Here is a 17,437-nt window from a genome sequence, read left to right as displayed (position 1 = left end):
CTGAAGTTTTGCCTTAAGGGTATGACGAGATAGCGTAATGGGTTAATTCCCACATTTGCAGATCATTCTCTGCTTTACATTTATAGATCCCTAGGAGTATGCATACGCCTCCTGGTGGAGCGGTTAAGCGATGCTCCACTGCACTGCGATTGATTTGTGCGGCCCAGGCTGCTCTTCCCGAATGAGCAATCATTAATTCAGGTGGCACGGTGTGTAGGTTTTTCATTATCCGGTGGGAAGGTTGTGCGCACGCCTCAAAGTCACGTGACCTAGGTTGCCCACCTTCCTCCTAGGTTGCTCTCTGGAGACCACCTGCCTGATCCATGCCCGTCATTTTTCGCTCACTACGCTGACGTGCGAAATGTCGTTCTATAAACGGACGAAAACAGAATTGCATGATCATCGCCTAAAAGGCAACCGCAGGAAAAGACACGGCACGAGCAGCGCCCGTTCATCGCCGCCGCGCGGTTGTTCGCGTGATTCCGACGCCGATGGCTCTCGGGGGTAGGGAGCGGCTATCGCCTTCTGTCGAATTAGCGTGCAAAAGAAGAAAAAAACTGAAATGCTGAAATATCAAAACGCGAATTTACTCAGTTCTCAGTGAAACAAACACATTGGTTCGTTTAGGAACTTGCTTGAAGTGAAAATTGAAAAAAAAAGCAAGGAGAAAATAGAATGGGGTAAGTCTCCTATATTTCTGTTGAAACGTTATCAATTGTTCGACACGAAACTTATATAAGCTCACCTCCTTTAAGCAACTATACCTTTTAGACAGTTATGAGAAATATGTTCTTACAAGGTTTGGAATGCTAACAAGCAAACATGTGATTACAAAGTAGTACGTCGCGTGTTGTTAGGTTCCGAGCCTTCCCATTTCTACATACGCGAAAGAATTTATTACTGCTTTATGTTTCTGAAGAAAAGAATGATCAACATCACGTTATTTCAATCATATATAGTTAGAGACCATAACCTGACTGCATCTTTCAGCTTTGATGTTTGTTCTTGGGGCTTAACGTCCAAAGCGACTCAGGCTATGCAGGACGCCCTAGTAAAAGGTTCAAGGTAATTTCCACTACCTTGGGTGCCTTTACGTGCACTGACATCGCACAATACACGGGCCTTTGCCATTTCGCCTCGACCGAAACGCGACCTCCACGGAAGCGGGATCGAGCCACATCTTTGAAGTCAGCAGCCGAGCGCCGTAACCACTCGGCCACCGCGGCAGTGTTACGGCTTTGAATTCTCTTTCATGCCAAACCCATTCCGCCACCCGTTGAAAGGAGCGTGAGCTTCATATACAGCTTGATACCGCAGACAGTGCCGTACATGCCTAACCAATGCTCCAAGTCTAAAAATATGCTGTGGCTGAGTGAATGAGTATCTGCCTTAATATCCTACGTGTGTAGTTCCGTCCCATATTTGTGCTGGCAATTTCCTCACCGATTTTTCTCGCCTATTATCCACGCAGATACCGAGTGTTCAAGGGGTAGATCTTTACTGTGCCTAGGGGCAGAAACGCCCGATTTTGGTATGAACCCTGCCTGACCAATGCGTTCAGCAATGCTCGAAACAAGAAAACTAGACCTTTATCGCGAGCAGCGTGAACAGCCAGAGCTTCAACAGCAAAAACCACCTCTTTGGCGTCGAGTTCGTGAGCGACGGAGTCGAACTTCAACAAAACAAATACGCCCTGCGATGCGCCCAACATAGACCCAGAGATAGACCTGCACCGCGATCAGCATGAACAGTGTAGGCGCAAACAGCAAGAACCGCCATTTTACTATCGAATTCGTGAGCGAAGCAGTCCATCTGTAACGACACAAATACGGCAAGCAATGCGCGGAACGTAAAAGCTAGACCGATATTGCGAGCCGCATGTACAACGGGTATCAAACATCGATAACCGCCTCTTAAGTATGGGGTTCGTAAGCGAAGGATTCCAACTGCGAAAAAAATTCCAGCAGCAGTGCGCAAGATGAAAGCTACACCTCAAACTCGAGCAAGGTAAACATGGGGGCTCAAACAATATGAAGCAATCATGGTGGGCGAACAGCGCAACAAAGGCACTAGTTGTAAGCGTGCTAGTTGCGCTAGTTTTAAGTGCAAACACGAAAAAGAAAACGAACATAAGAGAAAACCAGAGAAGGATGGCCCGGCTCCTGAGACAAAGTTTCGCTGCAAAAAATGCAAATGCGAACCGCTGTACAAGAAGACAGCAGTGCTGTTCTACCATAAGAACAAGGTGACCCGAGAAATCATGGAAGCATATCACATTCATAATCTGGCAGAATAGTGCATCAGCAATCATTCTGTGACATTAAGTGACGAGGAAATTCAAGATCTGGACTTGCACATGACATAGGTTATTTACCCCCTTTTGTCGATTTTTTTTCAGTTTTTATATTTTATTTTCACGTTCACTATATATTACCACTTTTTCTTCTTCAATAAACTCAGTTGCTAGTCAGCGCTTGTCTTCCCTTTGTCCCGCCTTTGTTGCGCTGTTCGCCCACCATGAATGCTTACCAACTCGCCCAAGTTTCAGCTTTACTCAATATGAAGCGTGACTTTTGAGTCGACCCTACAAACGAGTCTGACTGCAATCACGTATGACTGCAACCTCGTCGACACGCCACGAAATGCGCGCAACATAAAAGAGTCACCTGCAGAATCTAGCAGAGCTGGCACGGTGGGCATAATACAAGAAGAAGCACAGCTTTCGTAGCCTACGAGTACAGTGTTCAAGAAGGTTGTGTAGTGGCAAAAGCGGTGCTCTCCCCGTGAGGTTTTAAAAGCGGTTGCCGCTGCGTGCGCTGGCGTACACTCCTGGAGCAGAAATAACGCGTCGTCGTTACGCGCGCGTGCGGCTACGAGGGGCCGAGAGGACAGTCGCGCTATTTTTTAATGGCGTTATTACATAAGTATCCCATTTTGGTAATGCATCAGCGCTTGGCTGCCAATGAAGATGCAAAAAACGAATCGATAATTATTTTTAACCTTTCAAAGGGAAATCAGTGGCTGCGTTTCAGTTACGGCGCCAACGGGAGCCAATTGATGGCAGCCGCTACCTCGAAAATTTCCCGGCGCTCTTTTCTGTCACTGAAGGAATTGATTTTGTTCGCTCACAAGCACCTAAGCAGCTTAATCTTTGCGTTGCATTATGTGGAACCAATATATCGCTGTCTCAATGCCGCAATTTGTTCTTTTTATTTTGTCTTTAAGAGGAACAATGCCCAAAAATTGACTCCCGCTTCGACGTACGCCGCCACCTTAGGATTTCCTGGGCAGCCCTCGGAATGGTAAACGAGTAACCCACAACTTTTTGCTGCAAGTTTGTTCTATTTGAAACAAGGCAAGCTATCCTTGGTTTTTCCAGGGTTTTGTATCATTTTTTTTTTCAATAAGGTAGTGCGAATATCTTCGAGATGAAATAAAATAGCGCTTCAACGATGAGTCCGCAAGTGCCTTTTACTGTTTCGCTCACTCGTTGACCCATTCTTATTTCGGTCTGAAATGCTGTTATCATCGCCAGTTACCAAACCTGCAAACTTATACTCAGCAATATTTAAATACAAGGGAGCAGCAGAAGCGGAGCTTTTCTTACCATATACACAAAAAATGATCTCGAACAAAAGGGGAACGCTAAAATATGTTAAAATTTTCTTTGCAAAAAGAAGTAGGTGCAAGCATATAGAAACTCAGCGACACTTTCTACCGAGCCATCAAAAATACCGGATTTACCTTTAAAAAGCAGATATCATATTTTCATTGTATGCGGCCGATGCACTACTATAAAACCGTAATACTTGCTTCTGTTACACATACATCTCAATCATTTTATCTTCATATCCTTCAAACTTTCCTTGATAATAACAATGCCTGGCACCCGTAACCCATAGCACTGATGAGCCTTCCTTGTCAATGCACCAATAATAAATTTCATCATTTCGCGACATTACCTAAATTTGCACCAAATATTAACAGTCCTAAAAAATGGCTTTCGCTTTATGCGTTGTAGTTTTTGGATGAATTTTATGCAGTCATTTTCAAATTCGAACGTAATAATCCTCGTCACATTTTCCTTGAAACTGTAAGGATCCGTTATTTTATGAAGACTTCTATTTCCCTGCCCGCAGTGAGTACATTGCTCTCCATCAAAGTTTTACATGCGATACCGCCTTTTCATATGTGACAACAATTAACCACTTGCATTTTTGTAAACCACGCCCGGCTTTTGTTCTAATCTACTAATGCGGCGGCTCTTTGCATGTAACCACTCTAAGACAGCGAAAGACCCTGGTATATTATTTGGGAACGTGATGCATGCACGCTGACACCCAAGCCTTGAGCACGCGGCGAAGCGGATTACACGGAAGCGGGCAGCGCGTAAGCATGAAATTTGGTTTATGGTGCTTAACGTCCGAAATCATCTCAGGCTATGAGAAACGCTGTTGTGAAGGGCTCCGGAAATTTCGACCACCTTTGGTTCTTAAACGTGCGCTGACATCGTAAAGTACACGTACCTCTAGCACTTCGCCTCAACCGAAATGCAACAACCGCCGCCGCCGGAATGAAAGCCGCGTCCTTCGCGGCGGGTTACATGCACGAGGTGTCAACGCAACTACTGTATTAGAAAGAGGGGCGCCGTGCGCTTCGCGAGCGGCTCAGCGGCCGCGCGCCGCAGCCAATGTTGCACACGCGGGAGACGAGATGCGAGGCGGCACCAGCGCGGCGACGCTTCATGGAAATGGGAGCCCTCTTTCGCCCTGACCGTAAGGTGCGAAACAGCTGAACGTCGCACTTGAACTTTATCAACCGTCTGACGGGACCGCTCGAGAGCGAGGGAGAAATCTGTCGTCACAGTGCATACTCTCGCAGCGCTGGCGCGAGCGCCGCGATGCGGCTCGCAGCCGCTCCTGTGGGCCCAGTATTTTTCACCGCGCCTGTATATTCTCAGATAGGGCATATTCACTAATAAAATAACAGCTGTTATGTTCACACCATATATATATAAGCAGAAAACTGCCCCGTTTCCACTTTGTACTGGTGCTCGAGTGATGGAAAGAGTGACTCAAAGGTACCGTTTGACGCCCTAATGGTGTCACTGCAGGGACTGCGGCTGCCTGCCAGTCCTTGATAGCTCCTCAGTGATCACGAATCGTGGCCGCCTTAGCATAGCAATAACTGCATTCGTTCAAATTACTCTTGCCACATCAGCGAGCCCTCCCTTATTCTCACAGAAAGGGAAATGCCGTTTCTGTCCGCGTCGGCGGACGTAATTACGTCTCTAATCTGTTTGTCTCTTCGCATAGTTTTATTCACTGCCTTCTTTTTCCTGCTTAATGAACACTTGCTTTATTGCAATTTTTTTCGCGCTTCCCTTTTCTTTCGCCGCCGTGATGACTGATCAATAGCTGTAGTGCGCGCTCGGCTGCTGGCCCGAGGGATTCGGGTTGGATCCCGGCCACAGCGGTAGCATTTATATGGAAGCGAAGTGCTATAAAGGCACGCGCGTACTCTGCGATCTCTGCACATTAAAGAACGTACCCGACAGGTTCGAAATTATCCGGAGTGATTACGGCGTCCTTCATAACCCAAGTCACTTCTCTCACTAGCGACTCTTGAGCCCATAAAACCGATCCAAACGTTTCATTTTATCTTCTCCAACACCTCCGTTCGTTCCTTTTACTCCTCGTCCACACCCTTTCATTCTTATTTTACCGTCGTTTCGTGCTATTGCCGAGTAGATTCACCTCCATTTCATTTAGCAAATCTTCTTTCACCTCCTCCTCGAGCGTCACTGCTCATTGCATGTAATTGTTCAACTTTTCCCGCGTTCGCTGGTCTCCTACTTGCTCTGCAGAGCACTTTCCCTGCCCCAGGTGGTTTTCTGCTCTATGTGCCTTTGGTTCATCCTCAGGGTGCCCCACTCAGGCGAAATGTTCGCGGTCGGCTGGGTGGCGAGTAGTACCAGCGTTTTGTAGACTTTTTGCATATGTTTATATGTCCGAGGGACGCGCTTACCCGTTTTTATTATCCAAACGAGTTTAAACAGCCACCCTTACCCAACGACAACGCTCAAACTCGTTGAATGCAAAGATGCAGCAACGCAGACGGCCAGAATTTTCTTTACAGTATTCTACGGCAGCGCCCCGCGCGGCCAACCAATTTTTTTGGTACAGCGCCTCACATCGAAACCTGATTCGCTCTTGACATTACAACTTCATCTAGAACACTGTGCTACGAGCGAACCAGTCCATCTGCAACTATGCCAAACAGCATTTACTGCGAAGAAAGACTGCAGTCACTCGCGCTTTCCAATAAATAACACGAAAAAAAACACGACTGACAACTGAAGGACGGCCACCAACTGAAAAATGGCCACTCACCTCACAATGTCGCGAATCCAGCACATCATCGAAGTTTGCCCGGTCGCTCCTGTTCAGCCGCGTCGATCGATCGGTCGATCGGCGAGCCGCGTTGCTTTTTCCAGATGGAATTACAAAAAAAATCTTTTTTCACTGGCTTCTCGGTTGTTGCATCCATATGCGCAACAGAAGGTCATCATTGCCGCAACGCGTATACGCCGTCAAAGATGGAAAAACTCTTCCCGCCAAAACATTTGCACATAGAGAACAAAGCGCGACTCCTACCACCGACAATGATGCCGATGTCTGCTGCGGAGCAAAAATGCGCGCTTTAACACGTGACCACGGCACCTCGGTCAATGGGAGGCTCATTATCCGTTGGAGCTCGAGGAGAGGAGGGAAGACGGAAAGTTCAAAGCTTTGCGTTTCTTTTGCTTTTATGATGGGCTTTGGTTGTTGCCTATGTGTAGCGCCATCTCTACCGGCTATGATTTTTGTGTAGGAATTTTGGCGGTCTTTTACGTGATGTTGTCGGCCGGATGATGGGATGGCATGTTAGGAGAGTCAAGGTGGACAGAGAGTTAGTTCAGTGCCAGGAGTGCGACCGTTGGTGCTATTTAGACGAGACCGAGTTCAGGAACTTAGCCGAGGCAGATGGGGCAAGCTCGTCGTGCACGCTATGTAAGCGTTTTGAGGAGGCCGGTCGGACGTTGAAACGGGAATGGGCAGCTAGGATTAAGGAACTCAAAGGGGACTTGAAGGTGGGAAGAGAGGAACAGATTAGGCTAGAAACTAAGGTCGCCGAGTCGCTCAGGAGAGAAGGGACTGTGACAGTCATCGTAATAAGCGCAGTGCGCACGGACGCCCCACTGATACGCGCTTAGGTATGCGCTATGCGTTCTTTTCCCTCACCCAGTTCTCACATAAGTCATGTGACCATTCTGGCTGTATATATTGCGCGACGGAACATTAAAAGGGGTCATTTCTTGATCACCACCACGAGCGTCTGTCTGCCTGGTCTGACATGGTGTCAGAAGTGGGATCATCGGTTCAAAAATTCCGTGCGTTCTTGCGAACAAGTTGGGCAGCTGGCTACGGTTCTTGCTATTTCCTGGTTTATGTCAGGCCACCAGACAAATCCTTTAGCATTTGCGCGGCAGCGCACGATGCCCTGATGGCCCTCGTAGACTCGTTGCATAATTTCTTTCCACAGAGCTCGTAGAGTTACTTAGTCTGGAGTCCTTCAGAAGTAGCTACTTGCACACAGTGATATTGCAGCAATATGCCCAAAACTGTTTTAGAACTCGTAATACACGGCCTTTTTCAGGCCAGCCGTGCCAGCACGCTTCGAGCAAAGAGGCGCACTCTTAATCCTTTACCTGGTCTGAGCGTATGCGGTCCAGTATGTTATCTGAGAGCGCATATCGGACAACTCCGTCCACGTATGCCGAGACGTCCGCTTCAGACAGTTCTCCTATGGCTAGTCCCGTGTTCATACCTCTAGACCAAGAGTGTCCGCCGTAGCGATGCTTTTACCCGGTACGTGTTTAAGCGTGAACGAGTATCTCATGAGACGCATCTTGAACCTTTGAATTCTATGTGGAAGAGAGTCGAGGGGATCACGACCTAGCAACGGAAGGAGGGGCTTGTTATCTGTCTCAAACATAAACGTGAGGCCTATCAGGAATTCGTTGAAGCACTCCGCTGCCCAAGTCAAAGCCAACGCTTCCTTCTCGATCTGCGAATACCTAAGCTCACTTTTCGTGAGAGGTCTAGAGGCATATGCTACAGGACGTCTGTCGCCTGAGGGCTGATCTTGGAGCAAAACTGCACCAAGTCCTTGCGAAGACGCGCCCGCAGACACGATTGTCAGGTACCCGGGGTTGTACATTGCTAGGCACCTCTTGCAGCTGAAAGTAGCCTTGATCTTCTCAAAGGCGTCCTCTTGTTGGGTTTTCCATGACCAATCGCTGCCTTTGTTGAGGAGGCTGCGTAGAGGCACCGACATAGACGCAGCGTCAGGAAGGAACCTTGCGAGGTGGTTCACCATGCCTAACAAGGAACGAACTTCAGCTACGTTTTCAGGTCGGGGCAACTCTCTGATAGCCCTGATCTTTTCAGGATCTGGGAGGCCCGCTGCCGTCGAAGATCATGCCAAGAAAGGTTACTTGCTTGACAGAGAAACAACATTTTTCTTTGTCAAGGGTCACGCTCGTCTGTTGCAGCCGGTTGAGTACTTCACGAAGGCGGCTGTCGTGTTCCATTTTGTTCTTGCCGTACACAAAAATGTCGTCCTTATAGTTCAGCACACCTTCTAGAACTTGCGAGAACTTTCGAAAATGTCTGGTGCGGATATCATCCCGAACTGTAACCTGCAGTAGCAGTACCGCCCATACGGCGTAATGGAAGTGGTGAACATTTGACACTCTTTGGAAAGCCGTATTTGGTAAAATCCGGAATTCGCGTCCAGTTTAGACAAGTGCTTAGATTCCTGGAAGCTCCCCTTGACTTGCTCTGCTGTTGGCCGCTGATGGCGTTCCCGTCTTACAAACTGGTTCAGTTGCGTTAAGTCAACGCAGATTCTTACTGCTCCAGACGGCTTCATTACGGGGACAATAGGCGCGCACCATCATGTCGGTTCTTCAACATTTTTTATCATTATTTCTCGTTCTAGCTGTCCAGGTCTTCCTTGACTCTTTCTGTCATGGTTATAGGATTCCTCTGAGGTGTAGACACTGCGTACGGGACTGCATTCGGCACGAAGCGTATCGTATGTTCCCTAGATATGCACCCTGTTCCTTGGAATACCTTAGAACACCTGTTTACTATGTCGTCAGCAGTCAGCAATTCATCTAGACAGCGCACGATTCCTAGGACTTTGATAGCTGGCAATCCAAACAAGAAGCGTGTGCAAGTTGTGCACGACGTAACTAGTTTTCTGCGAACGGTTCTCTTTACAAACTATTTCAGCATCAAATTTTCCGATTGTGCGAATTCTTACATTGCTTGGGCGGATCAGATCGCCTGCTTGATCCAGGGAACGTGAAAGGAACGGAAACTTTTCACCTACGACAGTCAGCTGTGCTCCGGTATCTACCTGCATGCGAACTTCGTGGTCGTTTATCAGTACTTTGACGAAGTGCGCAGACGCTCTGTTCTGTGATTGCTCGACCGTGCCAAAAAAAATTTTATGACGTTCGGCAATGCCGTCGAGATTCCCGTCTGCCTGCTTTTTTCGGCACTCTTTATGGAAGTGGCCCAACTTTCGGCAGAACTGCACCTTTCTTGTAGCGCTGTGCAACTGCTTCTCGGATGATACTGACCAGCGCGGAAGCTGCAGCTCTCTTGACGATAACCGTGATGTCCGCGTGAAGATGCGCTTTTTCCCCCCGACTTTCCTCGACTTAACTGCGCTAACACAAGCCTCCGGGACCGTGCAGTCGTTGCCTTTCAGATCGGCTTGCTGTTTGTTCACCGTTTCGCTCGTACGTGCTTTTGCCAAAGTCGTGTTCAATGTGAGGATCAGATCCATTTGTAGTTCTTCCGATAGAGGCTCATTCCGTAGACCAACTACGAACCTGTCTCTAATTAGGCAGTCTTTCATCTCTTTGAACTCGCATCTGTCTGCTAGCCTGTTTAGCTCCGTTTCGAACTGATCTACTGTTTCGCCCAGCTGCTGTCGGCGTTTATTTAAGCGAGCACTCTCGTAGACTGTATGCTTGGTGTGGACAAAGTTGCTCTGAATCTTCGACTTTACGAAGCTGAGGTCATTCATTTCTTCATCTTTGACATTTAGTGCCCGAAGTTACTCCCGCGACTTTCTGCTCATTGTATAGAGAAGAGTTATTACTTGAACTTTGGCTGGCTTCTCGTGTAACCCGGAGGTGAATCTATAGTCGTCAAATTCTTCCGTCCAGGCGGGCCAGCCCGCGACGTTCCGGAAGTCGAAGGGCCTCGGAGGCTTGATTCCCGCCATTCCGAAGTGTTGCTTGTCGCCTACCACAGGGATGTTTTGCTCTTCTTTCAGTAGCTTCTAGTCATCCTCATGTTGGCGGTGCTGTTGCGGTGCCTCATCGAAGCCGGCCTCCATCTCACTTCTTACACCATGTTGGAGCGAATCGTCGACCATGTCGATCTGTTGCAGGGAATTGTGCGCGAGCTGAAAGAGGAGGGGGAAAAGCGGGCCCAGCTAGAAGAGCAGGTAGAAGCGCTTAAGTCGCGACCGGCAGGGCACCCCAGTTCGGAGAAGTTTCAGGTGGGGGACGAGGCTCGTCGATCCTATAGCGCTGTCGCGCAGCAGATTTTGAGTGGGGAAGACAAAGAGGTAAAAACGGGCACGGTGACGCGCCGCAAGTAGCGTACGCCGGCGGGAGAGAAAGCTAGCGCGATCCGGTGGGCAACAGTCGCAGTAAGGAAGCGAACTGTTACAGCGCACAAGGGTTCTTGTAGTCGGTGCCTCGAACGTAGCGAAGGTTGATGGAGACGTTTTGACGACAGTAAAGGCGGATAGGCGGGTGCAGTTATGGGCCCAGTCAGGGAAGTGCATGGAAGATGCAATGGCCAAAGCCTAGGAGGTTGTAGGGGACAACATGAATGGCGAAGACCTTGTCGTTTTTCATGCTTGTCTCAACGATGTGCTGAAGGGGAGAAGCCAGAATCTCGAGAACCAGCTAGAAGTGGGGATTCGCAGGTTTAGAGAGGCCTTTGAGAGTGTGCATGTGATCATACGCACAATCCCAGAGGTCCAGAGGCAGTCTAGTGAAACGAAAAGGAGGGTCGTTGAGGCTAACCGTGTAATTAGGTTAATGAATCGACGGCTATGATACGGGGTAATGGACGTTAACGAGGACGTGCGCCAGGGCAGCACCCAGCCTTTTGCAGACGCTGGCATTCACTACGGTGGTGCCACTGGTAAGATGGTGGGTATCAGGGTAGGTCGCCAGGCTGAGCTCTGAGTAAGCCAGTATAGAAAAAAAGGACCAAGGTCAAAGACACGATGGAGCCATATGATTAGAAGTAGACACAAGCGCCAGGGCCAAGTTAATTATGATATAGCTTACATTAACATGCGAGGTGGCAGGAATAGACTAAAATGGAAGGAAATAGAAAAACAGTTAAGGCAGAAGGAATTAATGGTATATGGTTGGGTGTAAACGCATCTTAGTGACATGGAGCAACCACCCTGGATCCCAGACTACGCATGGGAATATTGCAATAGAACAGAGTGTAGCAGAAATAGGGGGGGGGGGCGGAATTGGGGCATTCATTCATGAAACTGAATTTTCAAATGATTAAACAGGGATACAAGAAACATTAATGGCTAAAAGTAAAAGAGGCAGTGGAGCCAACACTCCATGGCTTTGTATAGCCGTGGACAGGTGCTAACGCCAAAGAGGAAAACAAGAAAAGGTTAGCATGTTTTGCAAGCGACATTGATGAGCTAAGACAGGGCGAAGTAATTATGTTAGGTGACATGAATGAACACATAGAAGACCTGGATCGGTACACAGATCCGATCTAAGCAGGCTACTGGATATGTGTGACAGGCATGATTTTGTTGTATGCAATAAAACCATGAAGTGCGAAAGGCACATATCATGGGAGGCAGGGAGTCTGCATTCAACGATAAATTATGCACCAATGTCACAGAGGATGTATAATAGGGTAATGCGCATAGATGATGGATGGATGGATGGATGGATGGATGGATGGATGGATGGATGGATGGATGGATGGATGGATGGATGGATGGATGGATGGTTGGATGGATGGATGGATGGATGGATGGATGGATGGATGGATGGATGGATGAATGGATGGATGGATGGATGGATGGATTGATGGATGGATGGATGGATGGATGGATGGATGGATGGGCGGACGGACGGACGGACGGACGGACGGACGGACGAACGAACGAACGAACGAACGAACGGACGGATGAATAGATCGTCCTCTTTGAAACAGGATGATGGCGGTTGCCACCATGCTCAGCTTTTTTCCCTTTATTTTTGTTTAACTGTGCTATAAATTGGTATTTGAAACTCGCCATTTTCTTTAAATATGACTTCCTGCACTTCTAACCTTATGTCTCCTCTCAGCTTTTGAGCCATTAATCTTCCACTCGCTTTTTGCTAATTTCCACTGCAGATTTATTTACATGGCCATAGTAATCTGTAAAGCCTAGGGCCTCAGCAATTAAGGACGACTGTGCCTGCATAGACATCGGGATTATTACTGTCAGATTTGAGTCTGAGGTGTTCTATTGTTTCTACAGATTGAACACACACAACACATGTGTCATCTTTGTTAAATTTTTTTTGTAGTTGCGCGTTCTAAGACACCCTGGCATAGCTTCAAAAAGTAGGGACTGCCTGTTGAGTTATCATAAAACGCTTCCTTCCTGATCTGCCTTTACAAGTACCTTATTGTTCTACACTATGCATCTTCCCCATAAAAGTTATCCAATTTTTATCTTCCGATTTTTAACGTGCCGTTTAATGCTCTTTCTTTCTCCGTCCTCGTCTCCATCATACTTACTGGTTAGCTTCCTAGTTCTTTTCCGCTGGTGTGAGTAAAGGCTCTTTCTGTATAGGTATTTAAATACCTTAGCCGCTCACCTGTTAGCGTCCAATTTCCTCAGACTTCCTTCGTATAGTAATTTATTCTGAGCTTCTTCGAACGATGCCCAGCCCATATTATCCCCCTGTACTGCCTCGTTTGTAGTTTTCCCGTGGGCACCTAGTGCTAATCTTCAACAGCTCTCTGATTTACTTCTAATCTCGACTGAACTTCTGCCCTTAATCAAAGAACCGCGTTCCTGAAAGTAAGCCCCGCACCATTATTCCTTTCCTAATGCCTCTCAGTACTTCATAGACCTGTTGTACCCCCCCCCCCTCCCCCCCCCCCCCCCCAATGCCTTATGTTTCATTATCCCGGCATATCCTCGCCGTTTTGTTGTGAGAGACTGTTCGTGTCTCTCCGTGTACAACTGCCCTTCGTTTACCCATACCCCGAGACATTTGTATTCAGGCGCTCGTGGTATTTCATGGCTTTGTATTTTAAGCACCTGATAAGCTGTAATTTTGTAAATCATTCCACCTGACTTTGTTGCGCCAGAGTCCTTCAATACCTTTACTGGCCATGAAACTCTGGCCAAAGTTTCATATAGGGACAGCGCTTGCGCTAGAGGCGCAGCTATCGGAGAGGGGGCAGGAATTGGATGTTTTGCGGCCAGCAGGCTCACTTTATTATTCGGTTCATTTTCATATGATATCTGCTAATAGCATTTACCGGTTATTACCTGAAAGCTTGGCTGCAACATCGAGACACTGAAAACCGCAATCGACGGCGGCGGCTAGTAAACTTAATACTGCTGCTTTCTGATCAACGCGCTTTTCTGGCCGATTGGTATGGAACAGCAATTTTTGTACATGGGTCCAGGCTGCGCATTGCTGTGCCATTAATGTTTACCGGAACTTGACTGCAGTGTCACCATGGACAATCAAGCGTAGCGGTTTGCGTTGCGGCTGTGCCAGCCGTGTCCTTGGTCTCGTCGAAGTGCATAAGACTATTGACGAACGCTTATGGCTGGCGCTCACCTTGCAAAAAATACTGCAAGCACACTGATGCCGAAAATCAGGCGTTGTGGCGTCATTTGAAGAACCGTAGGGTGCGCTGCAGAAGCTATCACATTGCGAAAGCACCGGCAGTTTGATGGCGCTATCTGACAAGTTTTTGCTGCCACTTTCGGCGGTGGCAAAGCCACCTTCTGAAGACTCGTGCTGCATAAGCCATTTACTTACGGTCTGTTACGATGCGACGAAGAAGACGCTGGCGAGTGCAAGGAAATAGTGAAATTTATTGTTCAGTGCTCACTTGCTGGCTGCGTGCTACCAAAATTAGAAACAAGCTGCTAGTGGTCACGCAATAAACAAAAATTGAGCAATGATAAGACGCATGGAGCAACATGCAAAAAAACGAAAGCCATACGCAAACGAAAGTGTACACTTACCTACAAACCCAACAGGGTCGCAGATAGGCATGATCATATGGGTATGCGATAATGAGGTAAAGCATAAAACATACTAAGAAACACACTCCGTTGTCACGCGGCAATGTGCTCAAAATAAAATAGCAATACATATATTTAAAACTCAAGAACACCATAACGACACAGATGCTTACGGTTCCAGTAAAAAAAGGCAAAATAAAAAAGCATACAAATTGCTGAGGAACACACATCCTGCATCATTACACAAAAGCTTTAATATATAAAAATGAAGAAATCGAAGACACAACTATGCATTTTTTCACATCAGACCACACAGAATAACATACATGCTCTTAAGAGACGTCTATCATGAATTTAGAAAAGCCAAAAAACAAATTTAAGATGGCAGCAATGCTTGCAAGTCTCAAGACTACGTCTGCGCTACTGCCGAGGCTTCCTGCCACCGCCTTCTTGGCATGTCCACCGCTTTGTTTCCCCAGATTGCTTGTTTTTTTCTCAAGTAAAAAATATAAACGACACCTCAAGAAAAATTGAACAAGCTCGGCAGTGGTGGTCATGCAATGTGATGTACAGCCAATACCAGCCAAGGCAGTACGGCTGTCGACGAGAACTTCCTCAATGATGCTTCCATATACGTCAGCACATGCAACTGTGTTGACCTCCAAATCCTCCACATGACTTTCAACAATTTGCAAGAGTCTTAGCAGCAGGCTTGATGGCACTTGCAGAAAGCCTTTTGATTTGGCTTTTATTAGAGCCGTTGGTTGACGTTTTTGGCTCATCAATGTTTCCACACAGCTGCAGAATGAATTAACACGATTTTTTTTTACTACATATCCAGCGAGGTAGTCAAGGATGCAGTCTTTTGTAGACAATTCATCATCAAGTGCAGGTGAATGCTCCCCGCGGTCATCTGGCTCGACAAGAATATCGTCGAGCAGAACTGTCAAGGTGTCAATCTGAAACATAGATACATTTTTGTCAAAACTAAAGCACACAACTAAGGAGCATGCATGAGAGGGTGTATGGTGCCTAATTGTTTAAGTAATTATAACCTCTCTGGAGTATGAAAGGTTAAAGCTGAGCTCGCTAAGGGGAAAATTGATTATAGCCGTGCCCTTGGTTGCGTGTCCTAGCCAATTGTAAAGAGGGCATCGCAGCTGATTCGTAGAAGGCTTTTGCTTCTCGAAGAGGCCTTGGAGCTTGAGGAGCAACTGCGGCCCATCTCCTTCAACTGCAGCCCGCTTTGGTGGCCGGACCAGGTTGTGCACTGACAACATCCGATATATGAAAAGAGAATGCTGCACAGTCGGCTGCCCTCCATCCTCAGTTAAGTGACATACGATACCGAAGAACCTCTGGAAAAAAAAATCTGACACCGAAAGATTAAGTGCAAGAAAAACAAAGTTACCTCTAAACGATTCTGCCCAAATTTTCCAGTCAGTACATCGCGGAATCCAGACTTTGGCAGGCTTTCAATAAGTGCAACTGTGCTGTGGAGAGTAATCCTGAGGGCTGCACATGTTGGCTTCGTGAAAAAGCAGACCTGCCTGGGCACGAGTAGTGTTTATATGTATATATTTCAATCATCGAGCCATGCGATATTATCCTTTAAGGTCTCAAATGCAATCATATTCTAGCTTCAGACAGCAGGCTAGAAGTATACAGGAGGTACAATGCTCACCGCAATATGGTCGGCTTCGTCACACCGCACGTGCTCTGGTCCACGAGAATTTAGGCAGTCGAACAACTTGGTCATCGTTCTTGTGAAGTTTGAAATAGCAGCCGACTCATACAGTTGCTTACATTTCTCCTGCTTGCTCTAAACTTCCATTGCAGCAGCAGCGCTTTCGCTAAAAAGCTGCAAAATGAAAACAATAATTAACACACACTTTCAGCAGAGCTGAAGATGCGTCTTTTACATAATAACTATTAAGATCTTTCTTGCCTGGACAGCAAGCTTCACCCTCGTCTTCTGGAACGCATTAGGCGAGATGTGCGAACTCGTAAGCTTGGGCATAGCGCGGAGCTAAGCCTGCCCTTCCTCATGTGCAGCAAGACAGAATGTTGATAGTGGTACACTTCTTGGCTTTTCGGCAGCTGTAACAAAATATTAGTAGCTTCTGCAAGGCCAAGTAACACACATTCTGAAGGATCAAATAACACCCTCTCTAACCAAAAACTTTCGAACCTTCTGCAGGTTGTTTCAGATGCACTTGAATATGTGTTGTGGGTCTAGGAGCGTGTGAATTGTTTTATCGGGGTCGCACGGATGCTGGAAGCACGTCTGGAGCTTACCGATGTTGCCATTGACACCTATAAAAGTAAAGAACACATTGTAATGCTACCTACCTCATTATAAGTAGATGCTCGTTTTTATGCTATTTGCTAATGCTACTTTCATCTGAATAACTACCCGATTATTGCACTGCTAATACTTACCTAAGCACCTCAATGCGTACTGATTAGATGTGGAATTGTCACAGGCGATAGCATCCACAATAACACCACCTTTTTTAGGTGCACAATACACCGCAGTACCAGCTTTGCTAATATTCCTCCTGGTGTTGCACCAGAGGCACAGCATGTCCCCACAGGTTGTGACCAGCCACAAAGGATGATGATGATGATGATGATGATGATGATGATGGCCTCTGGCTGAATGGCACGTATCCACGGTGGGGACTGGCCAGGATATATTCTTGTAACAAACGCACACATGAGTAAGGAGTGGATTAATTGGATAATTTTGTTAAGAAGACGCTAATTTGGATGAAAAAGGTGAAAAAAAGGAAATGAAAAAGCCTTGAATTCATATTTTAGCATAAGAATCGACCTGATGTAATTATATACCTGTGAATAAAATCGCAAACAGGATTGAAGGCATATCCCTTGGCGCCTGCCCCAAAGGAGAGTAGGATCGCAATAGATGGAGGGAGCCCCAGTCGAGCGAAGGGTATCTTCAAGTATGTTTTACGGAGAGACGCGAGCCGCCGGAAAAAGAGGAAAAAGTGATCTATTGACTCTATTTCGCCACAAGACTCACAAAGAT

General features: G+C 47.0%; 1 pseudogene; it reads right to left on the bottom strand.

The window, feature by feature from the left end:
• Positions 1-9,219: 9,219 nt before the first annotated feature.
• Positions 9,220-10,347, bottom strand: LOC144122560 (uncharacterized; annotated as a pseudogene).
• Positions 10,348-17,437: the final 7,090 nt, after the last annotated feature.

Source organism: Amblyomma americanum, chromosome 1, assembly GCF_052857255.1.
Source record: "Amblyomma americanum isolate KBUSLIRL-KWMA chromosome 1, ASM5285725v1, whole genome shotgun sequence".
Classification (NCBI taxonomy): domain Eukaryota; kingdom Metazoa; phylum Arthropoda; class Arachnida; order Ixodida; family Ixodidae; genus Amblyomma; species Amblyomma americanum.
Note: the sequence above shows the minus strand (reverse complement) of the source record. Positions and strands in the feature narration are given on the sequence as shown.